The sequence below is a fragment of the Caloenas nicobarica genome, chromosome 3, assembly GCF_036013445.1.
Source record: "Caloenas nicobarica isolate bCalNic1 chromosome 3, bCalNic1.hap1, whole genome shotgun sequence".
NCBI classification, from domain to species: Eukaryota; Metazoa; Chordata; class Aves; order Columbiformes; family Columbidae; genus Caloenas; species Caloenas nicobarica.
The window spans coordinates 40,221,552-40,249,041 of record NC_088247.1 but is presented as its reverse complement, the minus strand read 5'-3'; positions in this window follow the sequence as shown (position 1 = coordinate 40,249,041).

Genomic DNA, 27,490 nt, shown 5'->3' with positions numbered 1-27,490 from the left:
AAGGGACATGAGATTATACAAATATTTTTATTTTACTGTTCTCCTGTTGAGTGCAGGAACAGCGAAAAAAGCTCCATGATTTTATAGTAGAGATTACAGTTCTGAATAAAACCAAGTTATGTCCCATCATGGAAAAGGCTACAGTAAGAATCTTTTCTTATGTCATATCAGAGTAGGAAAGTCCATGAGTTTTTATGTTATTCTGAGTACTTTCTGGCTGTGCTTCATAAATGAATTTTCAGCAATTTCAAACTTGTTCTTCCTACTGCTAATAAAATTACTTTCAGTCTTTCAACAGGCTCTTTCATTCAAATTCGGGAAGAAACTGAAACTTATAAATTGTGTATATCTTATTAATTCCTCATTATCTTGATGACAGAAAAAAAATTAATCAAACTTTAAGAGCTGATGTTTGTATTTTATTATTTATTTTAGTTCTGCACATTTATCCCAAAACATCTATTGCTTAAGTTTCATATGATAGACTGATTATTTTTATACTTTCATTATTGTTTCTTCTCAGGAACTGAAATATTAATGACTAGACTTTCAAAAATGCACTTCATACTTACTAAGCAGTTATAAAATTATTAGATTTCTATAATAGAAAGTATTTGATTTTGGTCATTATTAGTAAAAATAGTATTGTCTTGGCAACAGTAGTCTGAAAAATGAGTCTTAAGTGAAGAAACATTTTGGTTTTGTAGTTTGATTGAATTCTGATTCAAAAAATGGATTTATCCTTATGTGATTTTGATAAGGCTGTTTGAGCTGACAGTGGTAACATTTCTTTTTGCATTGTGTAAGAAAATAACAAGAACAAATCAAATTTTTCACATTTCTTTAGCAATCAATCTTAAAAATATTTTTAAAACTTGAATAAGTTCCCTAGCTATTTTCTTGTAGCCGAAGTTACTGCTATTTTATAGTAACAGTAAAAAAGCTCGTTTTTCCACTATTCCATTTATAACTTTCTATCAGATTATTTACAAACTCGGATAGTCTAAACTCAAGAATAATCTCTTAGGGGCATCAAAATCTTACCTAAACTTATTTTGTTACTACAAAAATGTATGAAGAAGTATGTTCCAATCACAACGAAATAATGTGAACATTGATTTATCAATAGATGTTTCATATTTATACATATTATTATTTCAATTTGGTCACTGTTTACATTCCTAAAAAGATTTTCACAGTAGCCACCTGTACTTCATGTGAAATTGCACAAATTTAATTTGTTTTCTGTGTGCTGAAGAACTGTTACTACTGTTTTTATCAAAAGTAGAAGCAGACTGACTACTGTACTTTAGAAAGCACCTTTTTTATAGACAAAAAGAACACATACTCCATTTCCCTAACTTTCAAACAAAGGAGGAATTAATCTGGTCATATGGATACTTTTTTTTTTTCCATGACTTAAAAATCTCCCTAGAAATAAAATATTTTCCCTTCTTGAGCCCTGTGATGCCCAGGCAGAGAGAAGAGTATGCAGGGGGAGGCAGATGTCACCACCCCTGGCATTGTGCACAGCAGAGTGTTGAGACCTGGTACCTTTTATGTGGCCTGCAAAAGCTTCATTCACTATGGATAAGGAATGCATTGTTGTTACTCCTGGACATGGATAAAAGAGTGTTTACCTGAAAGCATAGATTTGAAAGAGAAAGTAAATTTACAGTAGATAAGATAACCAAATACATTCCCACGCTTGTCTTTAATAAGAAGAATAATCTGTACCAGCTTTAGCATCTTAATTAGTTTCTAATTCTCTTTTTTTCAGATTAAAAACTTGTCTCTCCCTTTATTAAGATCCAGTTTCATTGTTGAAGAATCTGGCTCCACATCTGACAGTGTTACTAACTCTTTCTTGTCTCCAGGAATCACCCTGCTGGTCCATGAGTTCTGCTGGCATAAGCATTTATATAGCCATATATCACAAGTGCTGCCTAGCAGTCTTCATTGGCAGTCAAACAAGATACTTTCTGACAGAAATGCAGATCTCGTCTGCTGACAAGCAAGGAGAAGGATCCTTATATGATATACGATTTTTGAAGCACATTCATTGATTCAACAAAATCCTTTAGCACAATCATATGCTTATAAACATTCACATTCTTCATAAAAAATGTAAGCCTCAGCTAAGTATTGTCCCATTTATTTCAGTAGACATGACACATACACCTGAAATTAGGTGAGTGTTGAAGTTCATGTAATTTATTTCTCATTTTCTGAAGTTTCCTTATGATGCAACATCAACACGAAATATGTATTTTGGTTAGAGAATTTAACTGTGACTCTGAGTATTCCGCTCTTTGAATCTGATCCAGAATACTAAACAATCATTAGGTACAAATCTTTTGAACATTTAACTGTTCACAAAAAAACAGAGGAAAATTATATTGTTAACAGTGGTTTTAAAATAATTTTGTCACTACAGTATTCTTGCATATTCTAATAGTCTAGGTTTTGTGAGCTATATTGAAGTCATAATATCTTTGGGAACTTTCCTGATGAATTCTCAATGGTCGGTTCCATTAAGCAGAGATTGGTTTGCTTGACCAGAAATGAACCAACAATGTGCTTAATGTGTTTTATACCTATTCTTGGTTGGAAATATGTTATTATTATAATGTGTCATTTGTATATCCTCTATTTTGAAAGAGTAGATCAGTTATCTAGTCTGCATACTGAATAATTCAAAGAAGTGTTCTCTATTAAATATTTAATTTATTTAAAATTATACAGTCCCAATATATATCAGTTAAATGTATACATTTATGGAAGCCCACTTTTATTAAACCAAATTAAATATTGAATCAGATTTAATAATTAAACTAAATTACTTAGTGGATCAATTTAAAGCATAACTTCAATTTCTGTCACCAGACTAGAATAACAGAAGAATAAATATTGAATGGGTTAAAAGTAGCCATACTTACCTGCTGCTAGAAATATTTCTTCTAAACTCAAGAATTAAGAACTGTGTGCACAGAATTATACTTTTTGCTCCTGTGATCTTCTTAAACCAGAAAAGCAAAAATGTCTGCCACCATATAGTCCACTCACTACAGGGGAAAAAAAAAAAAAGTACCGTATATATAATTGGGTTTTAGAAATCCATTCTTGAATTATCTAAACTTAATTTAGTAACAAAGGACTTGTTAGGGGTGTCCTTTTTCAACTCCCTAATCCTTTTTCTTATTTCCAGACTGAGCTATGCACCATTTTATATAAACCAAAATATTATTGATTAGGTTCATCAATTATTTCTTTGGCATTGGTTAAAAGCAGCAGAGGAAATGTTACATATTTACTGTCACAAATACTAGGGGTCCATGTGCATCTGAACATAATTTAACAAAAACTGACTCATAAGCTGTGATGTGCTGTATGCTGTTTCAGCCAGACCCACAAAAAGTGTTGATTTGAACTGAGCACCCAAAAGCCTGGTGGTTTGTTGTATGACATTACTTGCATATAAATCTAACTCTCCATCTTCTTTATGAAATATCTCTTTCTAGTCCTTTTCAAACTTCAGTTCAGCAAGGAATTGACCTTTTATTATATACCTGCAGTGACAATTAGGTGCACATGACAAGTGTAGGAATCTAATAGTCTCACTCACTTACACAGATGTATCAGTCAAACCAGGGGTGGACAGCCACACAGGATTGATCCAGATCACCAGTACTTAGGCTGTGATAGATAAAGACAAACTGGCTTGCCATAATGCATCATTTAGCCAACTCTGTAAAATACCTTAATATAACTAAATACATCGTACATAAAAATTACAACTAGGAATAAACAGCATTATTGGGAAGACAGATGGATAAAACTGGGCTAAAATTGAACTACCTGAATAAAAAAAAAATTAACATGGGTATCATACTTTTGGAGGAAATAGGTAGGAGAGAACAGAATGAAGAGAATATAAATTTCTTGCTTCTGCCAGCAACTGGTAAAATAAAGTAATATATGGAAATCAATATAGAATGAAAAAAATGGTTTTGGCATCACTAAGTTTAATGACTAAACAGAATAAAATCCTCCAAAGACAGGAAGTTCCTACAAATATTTTCATGATCCAGATTATTGTGAGATCTATGCACAGGGAAGTCCTATGTATACCGTATTTCCTGAAGCTGACATTTTTCAGTTTTCTGCTGCAAGAATATCAAAGAAAGAAGTGCTTGAGAGAAGACCTGTAGCCTAACAATTGACCATATTTATTTAAAAAGGCAGTGCCACCTGAAGCTATTTGGTTCAGCTCTGTAGTGAGAAAAGAAGACAATCAGTAATTTGGCAACGGTGACATACTCTGATGCTTTCAGTCTGATTACATTTTTGGAATGCTGAAAGACAATTTTATTCATTGTGAGTGAATATCCTGGAAAAAAAATCCAGAAAACAAAATTGTTTCAATTATTAATTATAGTTTATAATAATTTAAGGATTTTCTTACAAATCTTCCTTATACTTTCCCGTTCCAAACCCCTGAATTTCCTAGTATTGCCTAACTTTAGGAGAATTGTCTCATCCAGCAAGAAGCTGGGGTGTTAAAATATGCATTAGTGGGATCCTATGAACCTGTGCTAGCTGCTGAATTCACAGTACTATATCATTGTGAGTGCAGGTGCTAAGCTTCATTAGAACAAATCCTTTTTATTTCCTCTGTGACATTCTTTCCTTTTTCCTCTAAAGCAAGCACTTTCTCACTTCCCTTGTCTAGATGACTATATAGTTTGGGTGTTCCAGCCAAGTAGGGAATTACAGCATTTAATTTAGAAAAAGCAATTGGGAGGATGATTATCAAAGGTTATCTGGGAAAGGAAACATTATGAAATAGATTCCTGCCAACTCCTAGGCTTGTTTGCAGGTGCACAGGGATGTGAATAGCTCCCTCATGCAGACCTCAGCACTGTTCTGAGCCATCGCCAATTCCTTCTGTCTCTGAGACTTCTTGAGTGTTTGAGACGCCTAAGAGGCTGCCTGGAAGGAAGGTAACAAGAACAGCTCTGTCTTTTATCTTTGCATCTGCCACATTGCTGAGGATAGAAGTATACTCTACTTAGTTGAACAGAGATGAGCCAATCTACCAATATATTCTTTTTATCTTTTGGATGGCTATGAATACATGACTCACATTTGACTATTTTAATGCAGACAGCAATCACATACTGGCAAACTTTACTCGGTCTGGTATTCATTTTTTCACTTCTCCAGGTTTAAGCCATGTCTAGAAGTCAGATTTAGGCACCTACATACCGGTTAAGACAACATTAAGACAACTGTAGTGCAAAGTGTCTTAACTCACAATATAATCAACAAAGTCAGTGCAGAAAGTAAAGATGAGAGAGCAATTCAGGTCACCCTAAAGTGAAATTAAATACTTCTCTTATGATGGGACTTAGCTGCTGAAACATAGGTTTCTACTGTCATTTTAAATGATTTGAGTTCTTCCAGCCTACACAGATCCCAGCTTCCAACTGCTGCTCCTTTGAGTGTGAGCCCATGTGTTACAATGGACATTCATTGGTCCTTGGGTCACATCCACCAGCTTGCGCAGAGCACTGCATAAAATTGTGCATCTGAAATGCTACTAGACATTCGTGTTTATACAGTTCATGTCTGGTCAGCTGAACCACTCCCTAAGTTTAGTATATAGTAGGTACTAAATCTCCATAGGCTATAATGGCAATTTTAGAGCCATTACCTTATTTTAGCTGAATACCATAATGGAATTCAGTATCATCTGAGAAGCTCTAGAATATCTGAAACACATGTAAAAGTCTGGAGATGTGACTAAGACCTGTGAAAGAGCTGCTTTTTTTCAGGCCAAGTAGAAAGTCTCAAATGTCTAAATGGGCAGTAGAAGCCTACATTCAGACAACCAAATCAAGCTCTTGCTCAGATGCACGCACCTGCATACTGACTCCTCAGCTCAGATGCCTTAGGGTGTAGTCCACTGTCTGCTTTCATTGAATAAAAAGACTTTCAGATTGAAGATTACAGTATCTAGACTTCAAAGTTTGGTCCATGCCATTTGTCACAGCCTACCTATGTCCTAAAATCTTCATGAGTTTGAGTAGCATTTTGCCATTTTTAACATCCAAATGTCTCTTGATTACAAAGAAATTCTGTTGACCTAACTTCATTACCATTCATTCTTATTAGACAAAATCAGTTCCTTTGGAGAGGTCGCAGAAAGAAGGCAGTTCTGATTGTGTGCTTCCTGTCTGAACTAAAGAGTAGTGCTTATTTTGTTGGCTTCCTTTGCTGTCTTACTGTAAGATCACAATGTACTCTTTGGTCAAATGAAAAAAGAGGTTTTAAAAACTCATCACTGTCCTCATAAATAGCTGATGATTGTTAATCTTCCTCAAAATGCTACATCTTTCACAGGTTTACTAAACAAGTCTTCCCTAAATAACATTGTAAGGTGATCAACTTACTTAAGAAATTTAAACACATTAAATTGTATTTTTCCTGTACTAATCTCCCTTGTTGTTTTGAGTTTATGATAGAAGGGAAGAAATGCGTTTTTCAGAATTCAAACTGCAAATTATATTTGCATTGCTACATACATAGAAGATGCTTACTGTATTTATAGTTTCCAAAGTTTAAAACCTACAATGTTTGAGTTGACAATTTAAATGTGATATTCCAGCCAAAGGAGAGAAATTTTCGCAGCACTAAAAGTTAAGATATCATGCCTGTGACCCACAGAGACACCATCATCAGTTTTGGCTTCGCTAAACTTTTTCGACTTGTGTGGGAAAACAAATTAAATTATGGCTTACAATGCATATGTTTGCAACCTGCATGAACTTTATTATTTCATTAGTAAGTAATTTGAAGCATTATTTCATAAAACATGTCAAATTTCAGAGGATAAAGTAATCCAAGAGTCTCTCAAAAAGACTGCTTCTCAGACAAGAAGCAAAGGAAGGTTGTGGAGCAGATCTAAGAGAGATATTCAAAGCAGCTCTTGGAAAATACCTCCAAAGACAATGTTGAGGAGCTGTTGAGGAGGGGAGTCTGTGAAGAGGGGGGCAGATAGGAGTCATATTTTGGGGTGTATGTGTTTGTCTTTAATCAACACAGGATAAGAAGGTCTCAAGTGTAAGTGCATGTGAAGATTCTGGTCTCCCTGGGAGAGGTGCTGCCACGGCTGAGGGTCAGACAGGTCTCGTGCTGCTGTGCCTTGCTTACAGCAAGGCCAGACACATTCTCTTGGTCCCCAGGATCTGCTCTGTGGCAATGCCACCCACAGTACCTTCCCTTTGATGCTTTCTTCAGAATTAAAATGGAGGGGAAAACACCTCAGTCAGTCTGGTCAAACTTAAAGATCCTTCCAAGGATCAGACAGGCTCTCAGGTTATCCTTGTTCTTTCCAGATAATAATTTGTTGTTTGCCCTGATTTTTATTTTCCTGCTCTCTCAGAGAAATAATCAGATAGTCTCACTGGAGACAGATGTTAGCTAACTACTGGTTTAATTTTGACAAGATTGGTTGCTGTTCTCTCTTCCTCTGTTGCACTGTTCTACATGGAGGGAAGGAGCAAAAGGAGAGTTAAACCTACAGTTCTCAGTCTGGAGGAGGGGGCCATACCCAGATGCCCTCTCAAGAAAATAGTCTGAGAACAAGTAATCCTAGAAAATAAAGACACTGTCATCCAACTTCCATGCAATTCTCAGAGAGGTCCCCAGATTTCTACTGGAGTGATGAGGCCAGATACAAGGTACAAGCTTAATTCTACCATTAAACCGGTATAGTCATATGTCTTACGTCTTCTTATGTCTTATGTTTTATTATCAGATTGGACCTCTGACAAATGCAGGAGTAACTTTTTAAATAAAAAAATCAGATAGAAACTGAGCTCCCAGTAATTACATTTAAAGCAATATTGAGTACTATATAATATTTAGTATTTAAAACATTTGTCCAGGGAGCTGAAGACATTATATTCCCTCCCCAGCTTCAGAAGTTCAGATGCACACCTCTTCATCATGAAAAACTGAAATGTACTTCACAGAGAATTAACTGGAAATTTGTTTTAGTTTAGTGTCATATGTTCAAGTTTCATCATACAGAATCTTAAATTACAGAAAGGAATTAAATTGTTCTTCATACAGAGAAAAATGCAGAGACCTGTATGTTCTGTGGGCAAGAAGACTATCTCATGCACCTCCATTTTTAAATGTTACTTCATTAACGCCTTTGTCTCCAAGACAGACATTCATCTTGTTTAACTTTAGCCTTCTAAAAATTGTCTACACTGCGTAGACAATCAGAGGGGTTGGAATTTCCAGAGAATAATTAATCTGCTTAATGAATCTGTAGGTGCCTATTTCTTCCTTTTGACTACATAGTTTCTACACCTTGCATAGGCTGGCCATGCATGGATGGGATTCACTGGCTTAAAAAAAGGTTTGTACGGCCACATGTGACTCCTCGAGTATTGCAGAAATTTGCACACAGCTGAAAGATGTCACACAGGATTTAAGAGAAATTGCAGAGAGAAAGAGAGTTTGAGCCTGATACTCCACTTGACTCTAGATGTCCAGTTGAGTGACTTAGACCCATTTCTAGTTTCTAGACAGCTAAAGACAGATGAGTCAAATCCTGCTCTAAAGATATAAATCAGTTTCCCAACATCATTCCAATAGTAAGCTAATTTTACCCAGCTACAACAGAATCAGCAAGGCAACGGGTCTAAAGAAAAACTGTGTTGTCTTCCAAGAACAGTGTTTAATGAAGATTTACTTCAAAGTGCTAAGTTCAAAGACATCATACTGTTCCAGCTTACCACATTTGTTTTGTAGCCTGACTTGCTCTTCAATGCTTGTCATTCACAGAGGAAGCAGTCAGGACTGTACTCTTAACTTACCATGTGGTATGTGCTGGCCAAACCTAATACTACAAGCATTGCAAACAGGTGTGCAGGAATGCAGGTTAGTTAGACCCTTTGACGTTCTGGTTTTGACTTATATAATGGTGTTTATAACATTTCCAGATGTATGCTTCGTATGAGGAGTAGTGTTCATTTTGTGGTGACACCGTTTAGTTGTCTAAAACAATAATCAATTTATTTTATTTTCTAAGAATAACTGTGGCACTGAAAGAGCTTCTGCTGCATAAGATCTGCTACTGAACCTCAACTGGAAATGTAGAGATAACTAAAACCAGCCAGAAATAATTTTACAAGTCTCTAAATATGAAACTGCTTTCTTTCAATGTGATTGCTTCAGCCTCTTATCTATGCTGACTATTCATACTCTGACCTTTAGCCATGTGCTTTACTTTTCCTTTTAATAAGAAATTGATGAATCCATCTACCTGCTGTTGGATTTGTTGCCCATCAATTCTGAGCAGTAAATTTCATTGCCTAGCCACTAAAAATTCAAATAATAAGATGTGTCATATATTTCTTTAAAACTAAGGCATATTTATTCCAGGTATCCTTTAAAAGCCCAATCAATAAAATTGCAGTACATAGCATATCTATAGTTTGTAACATAGAAGGAAAACAACCTCCCACAGATATGTGGCATTATAAAAAGTACAAAGCAATAAACATATAAAAATTATAAAAAACAATAGTGAAATATTAGTGTGATGCTAAGTAACAGCTAATAATAAGTAAAATAAAAAAACCCCGCAATAGTAGAAACCGCATTTTTAAAGGTCAGAGTTTTCTATGAGATTAATGCATAGCCATATCCTTCAGTCTTTCCTCATCTAAGGACTCATGAACTCCGAGTGGGAGTACACCTTAATTAAGACTAAACAATACTGCCCTAATATTTGAGAATTATCACAGACAAATCATATAGACATAATTGGTCTTCATAAGGCAAAAGGATGGAGCATTCAAAGTCCTTATCAGAACTGTTTTTCTACAGTTCTCTGAATTCAGATATTAAAAAGACTAGGTTTTGCCAATTAACTGGAAATATAGTGATTTCCAATATTCTGATATGAATCTACTGTTAGGCAAGAGTTTTTCTAAGGGAGACTCAAAAGTCTGCACACATTCATTTTGCAATAGATAGTGGGTTTGCACAAGAGATATGATGAGCTGTGGCAACATAAAGATATATTCAGTCATATAAAATTGGAAACTGGGAGTGTGTCACCGTCCTTTGTCATGTATGCATTTCAGACATCCTCATCACATTTATACGAGCTAGAAATGAGATACTGAAGAGAAGATTTTCTTTAGGTTTTTTTTTTTTCTTTTATTCTAAGCTTTTTCAGTTTAAGTTGCCTCTTAAAGATAGTGAATTTCAAGTATATCTTTAAGAAGGAAGCTAACAAAATGTGCAATTATATACCCCAAATTGACTTGTGATGGCAAATTTAAAGAATATGAGTCTTCTGGGGATAAATTTGTTTGAATATTTTGTCTGGTATTCCGGTATTCAGTTTCAGTGGTAGAGATCACCAGTGAGACATTAAAGATTATTATGTAGACTACCTTGACATGAGATGCTCCTGCAATAAAGCAAATTTAAGAGGAATAAGGTTGTTTTAGAATCCAATTGAGGTACTTCAGAAATGCGCCCTCTGGCAAGCATCATCAGGCCTCAGGTAACTCAGGCCCCCAAATGTATCAGGATCCCTTTTGTAAACACATTGTTAGCGTGTTCAGCATACTTGTGAATTTACAACCAGTTAAGTAAAGCTGTAGAGCCTGTGCTTGTTCTCAGCAGTAGACTTAACAATGAATGCAATGCATTAGAAAGAGAAAAGAATAAAACCCCTTTCCCCTGGCTAGTGAAGCTGCACCAGGATACTGGGCAGTAACGTGGGCCTGGCTGAAGGATCAGGAAGCAGAGCCATGCACAGAAATGAATTTACCAAAATGTTCTCTTTGCCTTGAGTGTGGAGTTAAATGCTTTGCAGAAGGGAGGAGGGGGAGCATTTAACTGGCCAAAACCTCACCTTTTCATCTTGACATGCCTATGTTAGGTGACTGAATTAGTTGCCCATACCTTCAAATCTTTCCCTATACTTCAGATATTTGTGTCATCTTTGATCTGTCTTGCAGGTACTTATGGTAATAACTGTAAAATCTCACACAAAAAGAAACAACTTCTTTACATTTCCACCCCTTATTCTTCTTCATTCACATCTGTCGTCCTCAGTCTCTTAGCCTTTAGGATATCACTATCCATTTCTGCACTTCTTAGGACACTTTTTGCCTGATGCATTAAGCTCCCTTACCAGAGGGGTAAAGTTTCATTTTTCTGCTTAAAACAAGGATTGTCTTGATGAAGTGTAATTTCTCTCAGAGACAGAAAGAAACCATGGTTCAGTTTCACAGAGGGGGACCATGACAATTGCAATGTCTTTAGGGAAGGTGAAAGTGTGTGGCTTTTGGATCTTCCAGTCCATGCCACTAGTTATTACTGCTGGCTTGGTTAAACAGGTCATAAAACACATCCTCGTCTGTGACAGGCAGGCAAGGTAAAAGTCTTACAGACAGGTTCATCTACTTACATTTGTTATGAACTTCCATTTATCAATCTTTGGCAATTACACAAAAGTTTAGTTAATTAAACCAAAAGAGAAAACTGCAGGTTAACACTTTTCTTTTCTTTTTCATTTGTCTCAAAAATCCCCATAATAGTTTTTACATTCAAATCAAGTTTCTTAACAGACATATGGTCATAACTGAGAAATAATTCTAGTCAGTGAAGCCCTAAGCTAAGCTCAAAATAATGTGATCATTTATAAATCATTGTCACTTGAATGTTTTCTCAATATGGCTTAATTATAATTCAACACAATGTTAAGCTTCTGCGAAAAGACCTCCATTAAAAGGTACTTCCTGGGAAAAGTGGGAAATTGAGAGCTATCAGCTAGCATTGCACTTTATTATTCATGTATAATTCTTCTGCACCACTGAACATCTGCTAATAAATTTGATTCAAGTTTCCATGATAGCTTTTACCCTCATCATTCAATCTCTGCGTGAGCTTTGTATCTGATGAGAATTGATGTTATTTACTTATCGCTGAGAATTCTTATCCTATTAACAATTTAGCCCATAAAGTCATCAGGTAGATTAAAGAAGTTTATAAGGAACTCCCTTCCCCAATCTAAGAATAAAATAACAATCTTGATTTAGAAGAGAATTTCTGTAGATTCCCTGGAAGCTAACTGACAGATGGTCACCTTGGCAGTACACTGCAGTAGTGCAACTGAACATTTATTAAGAGTTTTTGATGCAGAAGGTGATCAAGAGCATAAGAAGCTATTACTTCTAACTCTAAGTTTTGTCAATCTTCTTTTCCTTTGTGCCTCTACATTTATAGATAAGCTTAAATCCAGATCAAATATAAAAGTTCATTTGAACAACTACAGATCCGTCATATTGATTTGGTGTATGATTTTGTTCCATGTGATATAGTTATTTTCCCTGTGGTTAGACCACAGAATTGAGGGTTCACGTTTCTTAAGTTCATTCTGAGATCTCCCACTAAATCACTGTCTGGCCTTTACAACATCGCTAAGATCAAGCTTAAAAGAAACGCTTACCAATGTTTCCATTTAGGTCAAACATTTGTTTGTGCCAAGCTTCAAACACCCATAGTAGGTGAATGCTCTTAACATGCCTGGCCTTAATTTCCATATACATCTCTTCAACTACCTTTATAAATGCAATAAGCCTACCTTATTTTGTAGTTATGCGACATAACACTTTTGAATCTCTCAGAAATACTTAGTAGGAAGGTCTGATTGTAAAATCAAACTTCCAGGATTACCAACAATAAAAGGGACTATTACCAAACCAGAAATAGTGAACTAATAGCACATGCTAAGTTTGTCACCAAATATTCATGATACAGAGCATCAGGATACATAGGAAAGGACAGGCAGTGGCAACTGAGTTCTGCTTGCCCGAAAGTGCATCAGGAACAGTTAGGCAGGGGTATTACAGGCTTAGCTGAAGTGATCATATACCAGCCAGCGACTCACCCAGAAGGGAAATTCCCAGCCAAGAAGAAATGTTTTCATCCCCTTTGCAGCTTCTCTTCCATTTCCCAAGGGAAACAAAATTGCACAGACATGCAAACAGACCTTTCCCTTCCTGCTGATCAATTTATTTTGTGGATTCTGCAGCTTTCATTGTGAGATGCCATCCAACAACCTTGAATAAAATAATCATGTAAAATTGCTATGGCTACAGTCTTTACTGTGTCATGAAGCAGGGAAGGTTAATTATTGGCCTGCACCATTGTCACAAATTTTCTTATCTGAGGTAGTGTTGGAAAGCTAATGCATGAATTGCAGTATGATTTAGCATATTTCAGGTTTTAAATTTCTCTTTCTGTATTCATTTTCAGCTGCTCAGGCTTTTTTTTTTAAAACCTCTTTTATTCTCTTTTTAGACTATTTTGCAAAACTGACGGTTTTGAAACACACACACACACACACACACAAAAAGTCCATTGCATTGGTGATGATTCTATCCCTGTTGTTTCTGAGGCAGGCCATTTAGTCATCATCATGTCCAGTATACATGTCTACATATGCATTTTTTTTTCTTAGTAGCATGTTGCAATAGTTATTTTATTATGTCCCTCCTTGAGATTACATTGCTACAGCAATATTATTAAGTTCATTTGGTTGGCTGACATGACCCTTAAACTGTTCTACTCTTCCAAAATTACTACAAGGAGAAAAGTTCTGCAATCATTTGAGATTTTATTCACTTCTGCTGATTTTCTATTTAATTCTATATTTGAAATCAAAGCACATTCTACTTAATAATAACTAACCAGAAGAGAAATTAGGATTACAGAGTCTACTCATTTACTTCTGAATCTATTTGTACTTCACAGTGTCCACAGGAGCCCCACTGATCCTAGAGTCAGGTTTTACATATAGATTGTAGGCACCATATGACCTTTTCTGTAATGTGAATATTGTTGTAGATATGGCATAAGAGGTCTGGATATAGTATTTTTATGAACTTTCTCCATCTGTCATTCAAACTAACTGTTTTAATTTTTAGTGCCATACTGTGCCTTTCTGGTGCATAAATACTTCACACTGGTTTGATAACCTGTAAATTAAGCATTAAATTTATCAATCAGCCTGCATTCAATGCTGGCTTCATTAGTTTTTATAATTAGAGGATGTCTACAGAGTTTACTCATGCAAAATAAATTTTTTTTCAAGATCTGGGGCAATTCGTAAGGTTTCATAGTTGGACTTCATCAAATGAAAATGCATCTAAACGGAAAGATCTCTGGTGAGCTTGATTTCATACTGCCTTACTCTTATAGGCAGTTACATTTATGCAAAGCACAAAAATTACTAGATCAGAACAACAGCATTCTATATCCAGTTTGGACTTGGGTACATTTTTATCTATACAAAGTAATGAGCATTCAGATTCTTTCTTCTTTCCTTGGTAAAGTTAAAAGAACAAAGTGAGAAGACTGCTTAACAGCAGCTTTGTAACATCGTTAAACTGAGCAATGCATTCAGTTTATTGCAGAATGAAATTCTACCGCATCGTGTCAAAACAGAGGGAAGACTGAGAGTCTACAGTCACACTCCTATTAAAGATTTTCACATATTTACAATCAGAAGGTTTTTATCCAAGATTTCCATGATGATGTTCCCAGCCAGTTTCTGGCCATTTTGCACTATTTCAGGGGCAGAGAGCATTGAAATGCTGGAAACTGTGATATAATTTGTCCTGGTTAGTGCAAGGAATTAAACATTTTCTAGAACAAACTTTTTTTCTCAAGTACTGACAGTGTTTTATTTAAATTTGTCAAAATTGATAATTAAAGACTTATGAGGCAATAGTTCCTTTTATTTACACATCTGGCATTGTGGAAATCACTTGTAACTGCAAGCAATTATGAATAAAATGCAATTTAGGAAATTTTCTAGCAGTAATGATAATGAAGCAATGAAATAGATTGTTTGGGAACATTGTAGATCATCCACCACTGCAGGTCTTTAAGAACAGGTTATACAAACATCTGTCTGGAATATCATAGCACAGACACATCTTTTGCAGGGAAGTAAAATCACAACACAGTGCCTCTGCTTGAGGTCACAGCCTGCCCCAACACAACGATCCTAAGCAAAAATAGACGTTGCAGTTCCACTGTACAAAATGGGATCAACTGCATGGACTCTTTACCAATCGCTGACAATATACCCATAAGCTACAATTTTTCTCTGACATGTACAATGGTTAAGCAATGACAGTGGCTCCATGAGTACCCACTGTATCTAGAGTGAAGGTTTTTTTGCAACATGCTGAAATTCTTGATCTACAGGGGCATGGGGAGTCACAGTACTGGCACTCTGAGGTAACAAAGGAAGTTGGTTTTGCTTTTACTTCTGTGCCCCCTCTTTGAAGAGCAGCCCAACTTGCTGTTCTGACAGGCAAACTGAATACTGCTTCTAGGTTTTAGTCCTAAAAGTCTAAAATATGCCAGAGCACATTAACACAGCAGTATTCCAGCAAAGTATTCCTATGAATAATTAAACTGAAAGCACAGTTGTCAGAAACATGAGCAAAGTAGATGTTCACTAATACCTATGCCTTTTCTGTTCACCTGCTGGAGTATTCTCCAATTTGACAAATGACCATGGGTTCCTGACTGTCTCCATTTCCAGGCTCACCCCAGAAGATCCAGCTGGGGCAGAGGGATTGTCCCACAGCAGCATCATGTGCAAAAGCACATTTGGCTCTTCACAACACCCACCCTTTAGGCAGACATTCTAACCCTGACAGCATTACTCAATAGCAAATAGAGGCCATGAGTGCTTTCTGAAAAGCTGAGCACGTTTCTAGTGTGCAGGTAGGGAAACGTCCTTTGGCCGGTGCAGACCACATCCATAAGTTTTCTTTTGAAGTCAAGCTAAATCTTTTGGGTATTTTTCCTGCTGAGTGCAAGCTTAGAGAAGGCAACTCAGGGTAAGTAAATTAGTTTCTGGGCAGGGAGGTGTCCCTCTGTACTGCAAGCAGAAGGTGCCTAAGAGGAGCTCATTCTCATTAAGCCAGAAGTGCTGTGTGTTTTAAAAAGAGTTTGGATTCTATAATCGCCACCGCTTCACAGTTCTGCTTCTGTAGCTCCGTGCCTTTCCTCAGCCATCTTGTATTCATGTAGGCGCATGGAGAACCACATTAATAGGATAATGCAAGTTAAAATTCACTTTTCATTTAAAGTTGGGCAGTTGTAACTGATCATTATCTACCCACCAAAGACCATAACAAATATTCGCACCACTGCAAGTGGGAATGCCTGTTACATAGCCACAGGCAGCAAGGGGGAGAAGGAACAAAAATATATTCCTTCTTGAATCCATTCCAAAACTTCTAGTTATCATCCCTTATACCACATATATCTGCTTTTTGTATGCCTTTTAATCACTAATGAAATTGCCTCGGTCACATGCCTGTAATTCAGACTCGTATCAGACCAAGAAGCTTAATTCTTCTCATGAACCAGTGAATCTGAATTCCACTGAAATTTCACTGAAGTCATTGCAGCAGTGAAAATGATGGGAGAGCAGAATTAAGCTCTGTCCTAAACTACTGATTTTTTAACTGTGTACAGACTTTAAGGATTGTATTATTTATAGATACATACATGCAAAATATCCTCTTCCTGTTTATTTTTGGGGAAATTGAGATCATGTTGATATTTGCTTGTTCAAATATAATCTGCAACTGCATTCAATAAATAAGAGAAGTGATATCATTTAGGACTTTTATTTTTTCTTATTTAACACGAAGAAGCTCATTCTCTTTGACCTGCTACTTTGCAAGTGTTTTCCCTAATTCTATCTGATACATTTGATTTAATTGAGAGAAGTCACTCTAAAAGAATGTCAATTTTCTTGCATGCTTTTGTTAAAAAAATAAAAATGTAATTAAGACTATGCAAAGAAAAGGAAAAACAAACAAAAGCAACAAAAAACCCCAAACCAACCAACCTACAAAAAATTTAAAAAAAAAAAAAAAAAAACAACCAAACAAGCAAAAACCCACAAAAACAAAACCAGCAAAAAGCTCCTGAATGCCCAGGCAGAACAAAGGCATGTGCACTTCTACAATAAAAAATTGCTGCAGTCAACATGTAAGTAGGTGACCTGCAGATGATCTAATTTTAAAAAATTACATTAGGGTGGTTTGAGTGGGGGAGCAATTAAAGAAAGAGAGAAGGAAAGAGGGAAGGAAAGAAGGAAGGAAAGAAGGGAGGAAGGAAGGGAGGAAGGAAGAGAGGGAGGAAGGGAGGGAGGAAGGGAGGAAGGAAGGAAGGGAGGAAGGGAGGGAGGAAGGGAGAAAGGAAGGAAGGAAGGAAGGAAGGAAGGAAGGAAGGAAGGAAGGAAGGAAGGAAGGAAGGAAAGAGGTGTTCTAACTATCGAAGGATTATAGTGTGAACTGTGGGGTTGTCATATGCAGGGGCACGACTTGGACTCGATGACCCTTGTGGGTCCCTTCCAACTCAGGACATTCTATGATTCTATGATTCTTTGAATATTCATAACAAAATAATTTTACGCCAGTTTTATGTTGATCATTTTTCAAGATTTCTAGCTAAAATGGGTCATGGCTTAGTGGAACATCTCTGAAGAGGATGTAAAACATCTGCTGAAATCTATTTCTGTATCATTAATGCTACAAATAAAAAAAAATCATCTTTATTTTTAAGTGTTCACTGCAAATTGTAGTACAAAACAGGAAAAAAATCTCAGAGGAATCAGTGGGGGTCATTCTGTTGCCTATGCTGTCCACTGGCAATGGATCAAGCCTCTAAACTCGAAGCACTGGCAGCTCTCTCTTTGACTTTACTCATCAGCAAAGTTATGTCTTTCGAATCCTCAGAGTTAATGCCAACAGTGATTGCTGCTGTGCTGTCACCCGTAGAGGCCAGTAGCTCTTCTTGGACAGAGAAGAAAGAACTCCTGCTTAGATTAGATTAAAGTTACGATGTAAAGGAATTGATATGAACAGCTTCAAGATACACAAACCTTTATGTGCCTTTGTAAGCTACAGGACATATGAATGGCATTAGATAGTTGAATAGTGAGCCAGAACACAGACATACCAATTTTCTTTTTGTGAAAACGCCTAAGAAAAGGCCTTTCCCATCAAAACAGAGCCATAAGAAAAGATGCAGAGTCCTTTGTATGTCATCTGTATACGAGATATTTCCTCCCGTCTTCAATATGATATGAACAGGAAATGTGACCATTCTGTGAGCACAAAGTAAAGATGCTAACATGGTTTCTCTCAGTTAGAAAACATCCTTTCATTAAATAAGTGACTAAGACCAAGAGTCTAGGCAGCTAAATCTCACTGAAATCCAAGGTACAGTTGTCCTCAAGGGACTGCAGGAAAATAATAGCATGAAACAAATTTTCTGGCCTAAAGTAGGCCTAATGACAGAAAACAAGGAAGCTCCCTTAACCATCTCATTGTGTTTTCTCTTGTAATTAGTCTCTAAAGCCATGTCAGGCTATTGCTATAAATGGTCATTATGCACAAAGGTAGGTGGAAGGAGTATTTTATCTATGTTTAAAAGAAGAATCAGTGATATTTTTAAATTCAAAACTTCTTTTTTATTTAAATACCATCTCTAAGAATACAATGTTATATTCAAAAATCCATTGTTTTGAATAGCAAGACTCCAACAGTAAACATGCTTTGCTGATCTGGGTAGAGCAAGACTTGAGGTCCCAGAGTGTGAAAATCTTTCCTATCTTTTTAATTTATTTTTTGTTACCATTACATCTTTATTAAGGACAAGTTCTTAGTCCTTGCTACACCTAAGCAGGCCGTGAAAGGGTTAAGGAAATGGCAGGTTTTCTATAATATGCACACATTACAGTCCATGGCAGGTTTGACACCCTTTCATGCCCTAGGACATATTATACAGCAGATATCCAACAAAAGGGAAAACATATATCCCCAGAGAGAAATATGCCCCTGGTCATTTTGCTGTTGGTTGTTGACAGCAGCAACAGAGACCCAAAGGAAAAATGATCACATCAAATGATCATTTTCAGTAACATTTCAGTGTGCATGATGACTGGTTCTCTGCCTGGACTCTGCCTGATTGCATATACAGGGTCAGGTAGTCACCATATGTTCTGCTAACAAAGACTGTGCCATCACTCAGGCAGATTACAAAAGCAAAGAGAAACACGAGCTTTCAGAGAAGAAGAATCATCAACACATTCTCCTAAATAAAAAGGAAAACATTTCCTCATTTTCCTGCTTTTATTTACTTCTCTCCTGCTTTTAGCCAGGTTTCTGTCCCTCGAAGGAAATTATTTCTTAAATTGTTCTTTTTTGTTTTTCCAGTGCCAGTAGAATGTGGGGATTTTTTAATAATTGAAAGCTATAATTTCATTTAGCCTTCTTCTATTTCCTGTATTCTAGTTAGAGTCGCAGTTTTGAAAAGTCTTGACAGGCAAGACAGAGAAACAGCTTCCCCATCTATAAACTGCATTTAATTATTTGTCTTTACAAAATATCATAAGCTTCAATCAAACAACACATTTTGCTGTTGCCTAGATTGCTGAGTGATTCAGCTGTGCTATCATGTGGTCCAAAGCGTGGTGGCCATGAAGCAACATTAATAACAGGATGAGTGCCACCATTTTTATTATTTCTCACCTCTCTCATGCCAGAAAGACTTGCCTGTTGCAATGCAATGTAAAGTTTGCTTCCAAACATCTCGTTCTTATTATTGGTGAAGAGCTTCTTAAGTGGCCCATTGAAATGACTTGCCTACATACATCCAGTGTGAATGAAGAAGGCAAAAATAGGTATTTCTTAGTCTTGATAACACTATACAAAGCCCTTGTTTGTATTTAGGTGATAAGGATTGAATTTTCAGAATCTGGCTTACATCACTTAACTTGAGACTTCCACAATACAAATTCACACATGAAATACTGACCCTAGACTCCTTGTGTAAAGGGAAAGAAGTGTTCTAGGGCACAATATATGTGAAATATTTTAGACCACTCATTTAGGATGAAATGAACTGCCCCTCAGGAACACCACCTTCTCTTAATTGGCTAGAAGAGAAGTCTAAGGAGACTAATTCAGGTCTCAACCTCTGCTGTCAGGACGAGATCATGTAGATCCCACCACTGTTTTCTAAAAAGATAGGTGTATAGTCTAAAACAGTGTCTCATCCCATTATTCACCTGTTTTATATCAGTTTGCGTTGGTTTGCTTTCTGGAGATGCTAGGCTGATTTTTTTGATTTTCAGCTTAAAAAACTTCAGCCTTCTAAACAAAACCTTAGTATACACGGCTTTCTAAGCCACTTTATAGCTATGGAAAGAAATAGGGATTCCCAAAAGTGATCACACCCTAAACATCTCGGTAGTTCAGAGAGGCAGGATAAGTTAGCTTCTAGAGGTGTCACTCTTTCTTCGTGGACCTTAGATGAGTAGCCAAAATGAGTACACTAAAACTAGATGCCAAATTTTAGATGACTGAAGTTATATTATTGACCTAGGTGAACAGGTTCCACAAAAGCAAAACTCCTCCTAATTTACTTAAGTTACTTAAGTAGCTCCATAAAAACTTTGAGGAGGAAGTTACCATTTAGACCACCCCTTTTGTGGCCCATTACTCAAGCTGACTATTAACCATGTCTGTGAATTGTATTCCCATTTTACACTACCTTCAAATTTGATCAAGACTTCTAGTATTTCCTTGACCTTAGAGAAAAAATCAGAAGATTGCAACACTTCTAAGTTTGTAACTACTATAGAATAAGGATGTGCATGTATGTACACACATGCATATCAATTTAAGCACTGCAAGGAGTCTTTCCTTCCTGGCAGGACTCACATAGACATGCAATTTGGCATGTTCTCAGAGCAACAATTAGCCCACTCAAGGGCATTATTAAAAACATGAAAACAGAGTAATCCATCATGCCAAGTGGTGCGTATTTACCACTCACATTAAATAGATGTGCCTGGGAGTGGAGGCTAGATATTTTTGCCTTTTGATTTCTGTTATCATCCTGTCATGCTGCTCCTTCTAATCAGACAGTGCGTAGAAAATTTCTATTATCAGTTTACGCCTTGTAATTTCAAGCTTTAATTTCCTAGTCCATCTGTATTTCTTCAAAAATTTCATGTAGGCTGCTTTGAAAACATCTTTTCACAGAAAGGCAGCTCTTTCCTCATCTGTTCTTTCTGCATCTATTATTAGTAATTCTGCGTTCTAAATATGTAGTCCATCATTGATCAACTCGATTTCCCACACTGCATTGTGTAAGCATGTTATACTGATATTGCTTACTTAGCTGTGTAACTTTCTAATTTTGCTTAATTTACCTGTTTGGGGTTTTACATGTGTATTCAAGACTGGCCTGAAACACAACTGCTTCTTGCACCATTACATTTCAGAACACTTAGACCAAAAAATGCCCTGGTGCAGGTGCATGTTAGGCAGTGTCTGCATTTGCAAATGGCCCATGTCCTGGTTTCAGCTGAGACAGAGTTAATTTTCTTCCTAGTAGCTGACATAGTGCTGTGTTTTGGATTTAGTATGAGAAGAATGTTGATAATACACTGATGTTTTGGTTGTTGCTAAGCAGTTAAGGCCCTTTCTGTGTCTCAAATTGCCTGCCAGCAAGTAGGCTGAATGTGCACAAAAAGTTGAGTGGAGACACAGCTGGGACAGCTGACCCCAAGTGACCAAACGGGTATTCCATACTGTATAAAGACGTCATGCTCAGTATATAAGCTAGAGGAAGATGAAGGAAGGTGGGGACATGGTGGCATTTGTCTCCCCAGGTAACTGTTATGTGTGATGGAGTCCTGCTTTCCTGGGGATGGCTGAACACCTGCCTACTGATGGGAAGCTGTGAATGAATTCTTTCTTTTGATTTGTTTGCATGTGAAGCTTTTGCTTTACCTGTTAAACTGCCTTTATTTCAACCCATGAGTCTTCTCACTTTTATCCTTCCGATTCTCTCCTCCATCCCACTGGTGGGGAGTGAGCACATGGCTGTGTGGTGCTTAGTTGTCATCTGGGGTTAAACCATGACAACCAGTATGTTACATGCTAATCTGTGGAATGAAATGGTTGGTGACAAAGACATCCATACCACACATGTTCCATGGCAGGGGGATTACTTCAGATTAGCTTTCATATGGCTAGTATGGGGCAAATGTCCATTTGTGACTGGAGTGTGTTAAATAGATACCTCCATCGCATCTTCCAGTTTAGCTTCAGATGAAAGGAAACCAGTTCATGCACTCTAAGATCACCCCACAATAAATGGAGCTAACTGGTAAACATCCTAAACTAAAATGCCAGCAGTGAACATGTGCCTAGAGTGTCATAAGATATTTCTTATTTTAACATTTTTGTTCATTTTAATAGTGGAAGTGAAAGCTATTTTAAGGCTACTTCATGTGCTACTTCAGAACAACCACAGAAATGTCTGCAAAGGCACTGCCAAGATGTTTCAAAATAATTTTTAGTGTTGTGTGGTCAGGCAATTTTTTTCAAAAACCACAGAGTTTCCTGTAACAGCTAATTAAGGATTTTTTCAAAATTCAGCCTGTAGCAAAATCATCCTTCAAGACATTTGAATCTTATTACATCTCATGCATCTAAGTATCTGAAAGGGAAACACTAAAAATCAGGACAATATCAGATTAGTATTGAAAATTGACAGTGGTCTGAATGGTCAAGAAGAGTATAATCAGAGATATGAACAATTACTATCTTTATTTTTCCAAAGTTGGTACCTATGTGAATTAACCTATAGAGTTCTGAGCATATTTTATAAAATTTCAGGCCCTCATTCAGCAACAATTTACATATATATTCCACTCTGCACTTCTGAATATTCCTGTAAGGCTACTTTAGATGATTCACATCATAAATATTAAATATATGAGAATAAATTTTTCCTCCTTTGCTTTCTAGTATGATTTGTTCAAGTTAAATCTATAGACTTTCTTGGACAACATATTATAAACAAAACAAAAGAAAGCCTTTTAATTGAAGCTGAATAAAGGGTTCCTAATGTAGCTAACATACAGCATTCATCACAAAGCAAATAAGTAACTGACTGCACTAAAAAGTGTACTGCAACTGTAAGCTGTACGCACAAAGTCAGGGGACTTCAAGAAGTGTAAAGAAAGCAAATAAGATATAATTCCTGATAACCTTCTCCACTGCTTACAGAACCTCTACCACTGACAGAATAGTGAACTGGTAATTAAATAGGATAAGTCTGGTAGAAGCTAAAATGAGAACCAGTGCAATATTTTGAATTTTATGATCAAAACAAGATAAATGACATGAAGATGTGCCAGGGCCTCCCCTTTAGGCTAGATATTAGGAAAAGGTTCTTCACCCAGAGGGTGGTGGAGCACTGGAACAGGCTCCCTAGGGAGGTGTCACAGCCACAAGCTGAACACAACAGTGTTCAAGAAGAGACTAGACAAGGCGCTCAGACACATGGTGTGAACTGTGGGGTTGTCATACGCAGGGACAGGAGCTGGACTCAATGATCCTTGTGGGTCCCTTACAGTTGAGGACATTCTATGATTCCTGAAATGTAAATTATGAAATGGGTCTAATTTCCAGAAAGTGTTTCAGAGAGCTTCTGTTTTAATTTCAGGGACTGCAACATCAGAGTGAATACTGAGAACCCTTTACTGAATAAAAATTCAAACATCAAACTCACACCATTTATTTCTATTTGTCTTCCCAGTGCATCTGGGTTATAAACCATGCTGCTATAAAAGCAGATGATTCACAATAGTCCTGTGACAAGTTCCATCAGAACAATCATCAGTAATCATGTGTTGTTAATAATAAAGCCACAGATTGATTTGGTGCAAATCCACATGTGCATTTCCACATGCTTGATCAGAAAGAGTCAATGCTTTGATGCTTTGTATTGTAGAGTGTCTTGATTTTCTACAAACCAACCCTGTTCGGGACAATAGTATTCAATGCACTCAATCCCCCATCAACAGCATCGACACATTTTACATCAGTACAAGACTCAAAAATCCTCTTATGCCAAGTCATTTGCAGTCTTAAAAGGAATATCCATTTATTACAGCAGCTGAGAGAGAGCTTGTCACACACTGACTGTTTTAATCAGGTCAGAGCATGGTAGTTTATGTAAAAAAGGATATGTATATGTGTGCGCATAAATGTACACGTGTGTGCATATATATTTTATGTGTGCATATAGTTACATTTCAATCTGAGTGAAATTAGTACTGCACAACAGTCACTGAGAACAGGGCAAAGCAACATGTAACGGGTAGGAAACAAGCGTTTCAAATATTTTCATACATGGAGTTGTTGGCTTTTCCCTGAGCCTCTTTCATGATATACTGACAAGACAAAATCCTTAAGGTTAAATGTATACCAAGAAGGCAGGTAAACCATGAATACTAGAGCTCAGCTTACAAAGAAACTCTCCAGGAGGAGAGTCATTCTCCTTAAATGTCTGAACAATGGGTTTAACTGGTCAGCTAAGACCAAATGGTTCCAGTGCTTGAAAATATACTATTTTAAAAAAAAAACAATTACACTGTCCTTTAGTGTTACAAAACAGCTCTTCACTTGGAAACATAGCATTTTGGGAATGTCTTAGATAAGAATGACATCCATAAGCCCATGACATTGGTCTTTGACCTCTGTAATAATTGACAAGTATTTTCCAGATTCACACAGGATGGAAGAAATGAGCTGCACCTCTATCACAAATGTTTACTAGCAATGGTTGCTGCCTAATAGACATGTCCTTAGGCATGTGTGCCCTTAGGTACCTTCACTTCAATGAACAGATATTTAGAGAATCAAATTTACATTGTACTGCATGTACTAAGTAATTTTGCAGTCTATCAGGATTTACAGAGAAGGTTGCATATATTTGGTCAAAGCACCCCATTTGATAGTGATATAGCTCTCCTCCCAACAAACTGAAAGGAGTAATAGATGTCTAAAAGTTGAATGCTGCAATTCTGAATACCGTAACACATAAGCTCTCTCATAGCATCTCTTGTAGAAGATCTAGCTGGATGTCTTTACCTTACATATCTTTCAGCAGAACTGGCAGATTCCAGAAAAAAAAGAAATTCTCCTATTCAGTTGCCCTTTTTTACTGTGACAGCAATGGTCTTTGCAGTCTGCAAGGAAAAAATTATTTCTAGAGATAGCAGGGGTCAATCCTAAGGTCAAAGATGAGATGAGGATTTTGGCTAACAAGGCTCGATAGACTAGGTAAACTCCAAGCTCCTAAGAGTCTGAACTAGAGTTAGAGATAGCACAGAGAAAAACAGATAATTCAAAATAAATTAGGTGAATAGCTAGGGATTTGAGGACAACGGCTAAATATATTAAGGGCTGACAACATTACTGGTTTTTTTATTGTTTTGAATCCTTTTAGGCTAGGCTTGGCAGAGTCAATCTTACCAAGTTCAGGCAGGGTTTAGAGTTCACCTAGAGTTTAAAGTTCAGGCCAGGAAAAGCCTCTAAACTAGTACTAATACTTAAGTGCCTGGTCTTCAGAGTTTGCAAAATAAAAGAGACATTAGCTGGAAGGATTTCCAGGAATTAGATTTGATGTCACCATACTAGGAAAACAATTTAGAGGACTTACTGGGGTTACCGGCTAAGTTTAAAACCAGGTTTCTGGTTAAAGCTTTGTCTGGTCCTATGATTATAGCTTAGGGCTCAGTCTAGAAGAGGACACTAGTTTATCCTTAAGTTTGTCCTCAGCTGGTTTAGGGGGAAAAAAAATTAGCTGGTAGATACTGGTCACAGAATCACAGAATCACAGAATGTTAGGGATTGGAAGGGACCTCAAAAGATCATCTAGTCCAATCCCCCTACCAGAGCAGGAACACTTAGGTGAGGTTACACAGGAAGGTGTCCAGGTGGGTTTTGAATGTCTCCAGAGAAGGAGACTCCACAACCTCCCTGGGCAGCCTGTTCCAGTGTTCCGTCACCCTGACTGAGAAGAAGTTTCTTCTCAAATTTAAGTGGAACCTCTTGTGTTCCAGCTTGAACCCATTACCCCTTGTCTTACTGTTGGTTGTCACCGAGAAGAGCCTGGCTCCATCCTCGTGACACCCACCCTTTATATATTTATAAACATTAATGAGGTCACCCCTCAGTCTCCTCTTCTCCAAGCTAAAGAGCCCCAGCTCCCTCAGCCTTTCCTCATATGGGAGATGCTCCACTCCCTTAATCGTCTTCATGGCCCTGCGCTGGACTCTCTCCAGCAGTTCCCTATCCTTCTTGAACTGAGGGGCCCAGAACTGAACACAATATTCCAGATGAGGTCTCACCAGGGCAGAGTAGAGGGGAAGGAGAACCTCTCTCAACCTACTAACCACCCCCTTTCTAATACACCCCAGGATGCCATTGGCCTTCTTGGCCACAAGGGCACAGTGCTGGCTCATGGTCATCCTGCTGTCCACCAGGACCCCCAGGTCCCTTTCCCCTACACTGCTCTCTATCAGGTCGTTCCCCAACCTATACTGGAACCTGGGGTTGTTCCTGCCCAGATGTAAGACTCTACATTTTCCTTTGTTATATTTCAATAAATTTTTTCCTGCCCAACTCTCTAGCCTGTCCAGATCTCACTGGATGGCAGCGCAGCCTTCTGGCGTGTCAGCCACTCCTCCCAGTTTGGTGTCATCAGCAAACTCGCTGATAGTACACTCAATTCCCTCATCCAAGTCATTGATGAATATATTGAATAATACTGGTCCCAGTACCGACCCTTGAGGGACTTCACTAGATACAGGCCTCCAACCAGACTCCCCCCCATTGAGCACGACTCTCTGGCTTCTTTCCTTCAGCCAGTTTGCAGTCCACCTCACTACCCGATCGTCCAGTCCACACTTCTTCAGTTTTGCCGTGAGGATGCTGTGGGAGACGGTGTCAAATGCTTTCCTGAAGTCAAGGTAGACCACATCCACCGCTCTGTCTTCATCAATCCACCTTGTTATGTCTTCATAAAAGGCTATGAGGTTGGTCAAGCACGACTTGCCCTTGGTAAAGCCATGTTGACTGCCCCTGATGACCCTCTTATCCTAGATACGTCTTAAGATGGCTGATGAGATAGGTATATTGGCACTGCTGAGTTAAATTCATGGCTCATCATTATACGAGCCCAGGTTTTGAGCTCAGCTTCTCAGAGGTTTTGGATGACATTTAGTTCCAAAAGTGGGGTAGGCAACAGAGAGCTAACAAGCTACCCATAAGCCCAGGTCAAATAAGAGATGATGAGCCAGGGTTAGCAGGACCAAGAGCAACAGCCTCTGCTTTGAGAACTGGGGCTAGCAAGAGTTTCTGTATTGTGTTTAAAGCCAGCTAGGATGTGATGTGAACAAGGCTGTCACATTTTTAATGCTGTGGGGAATTTATACCAAAGTATCTTAGTCTGTTAAGGATAAAATTTAATCATTGCAAGT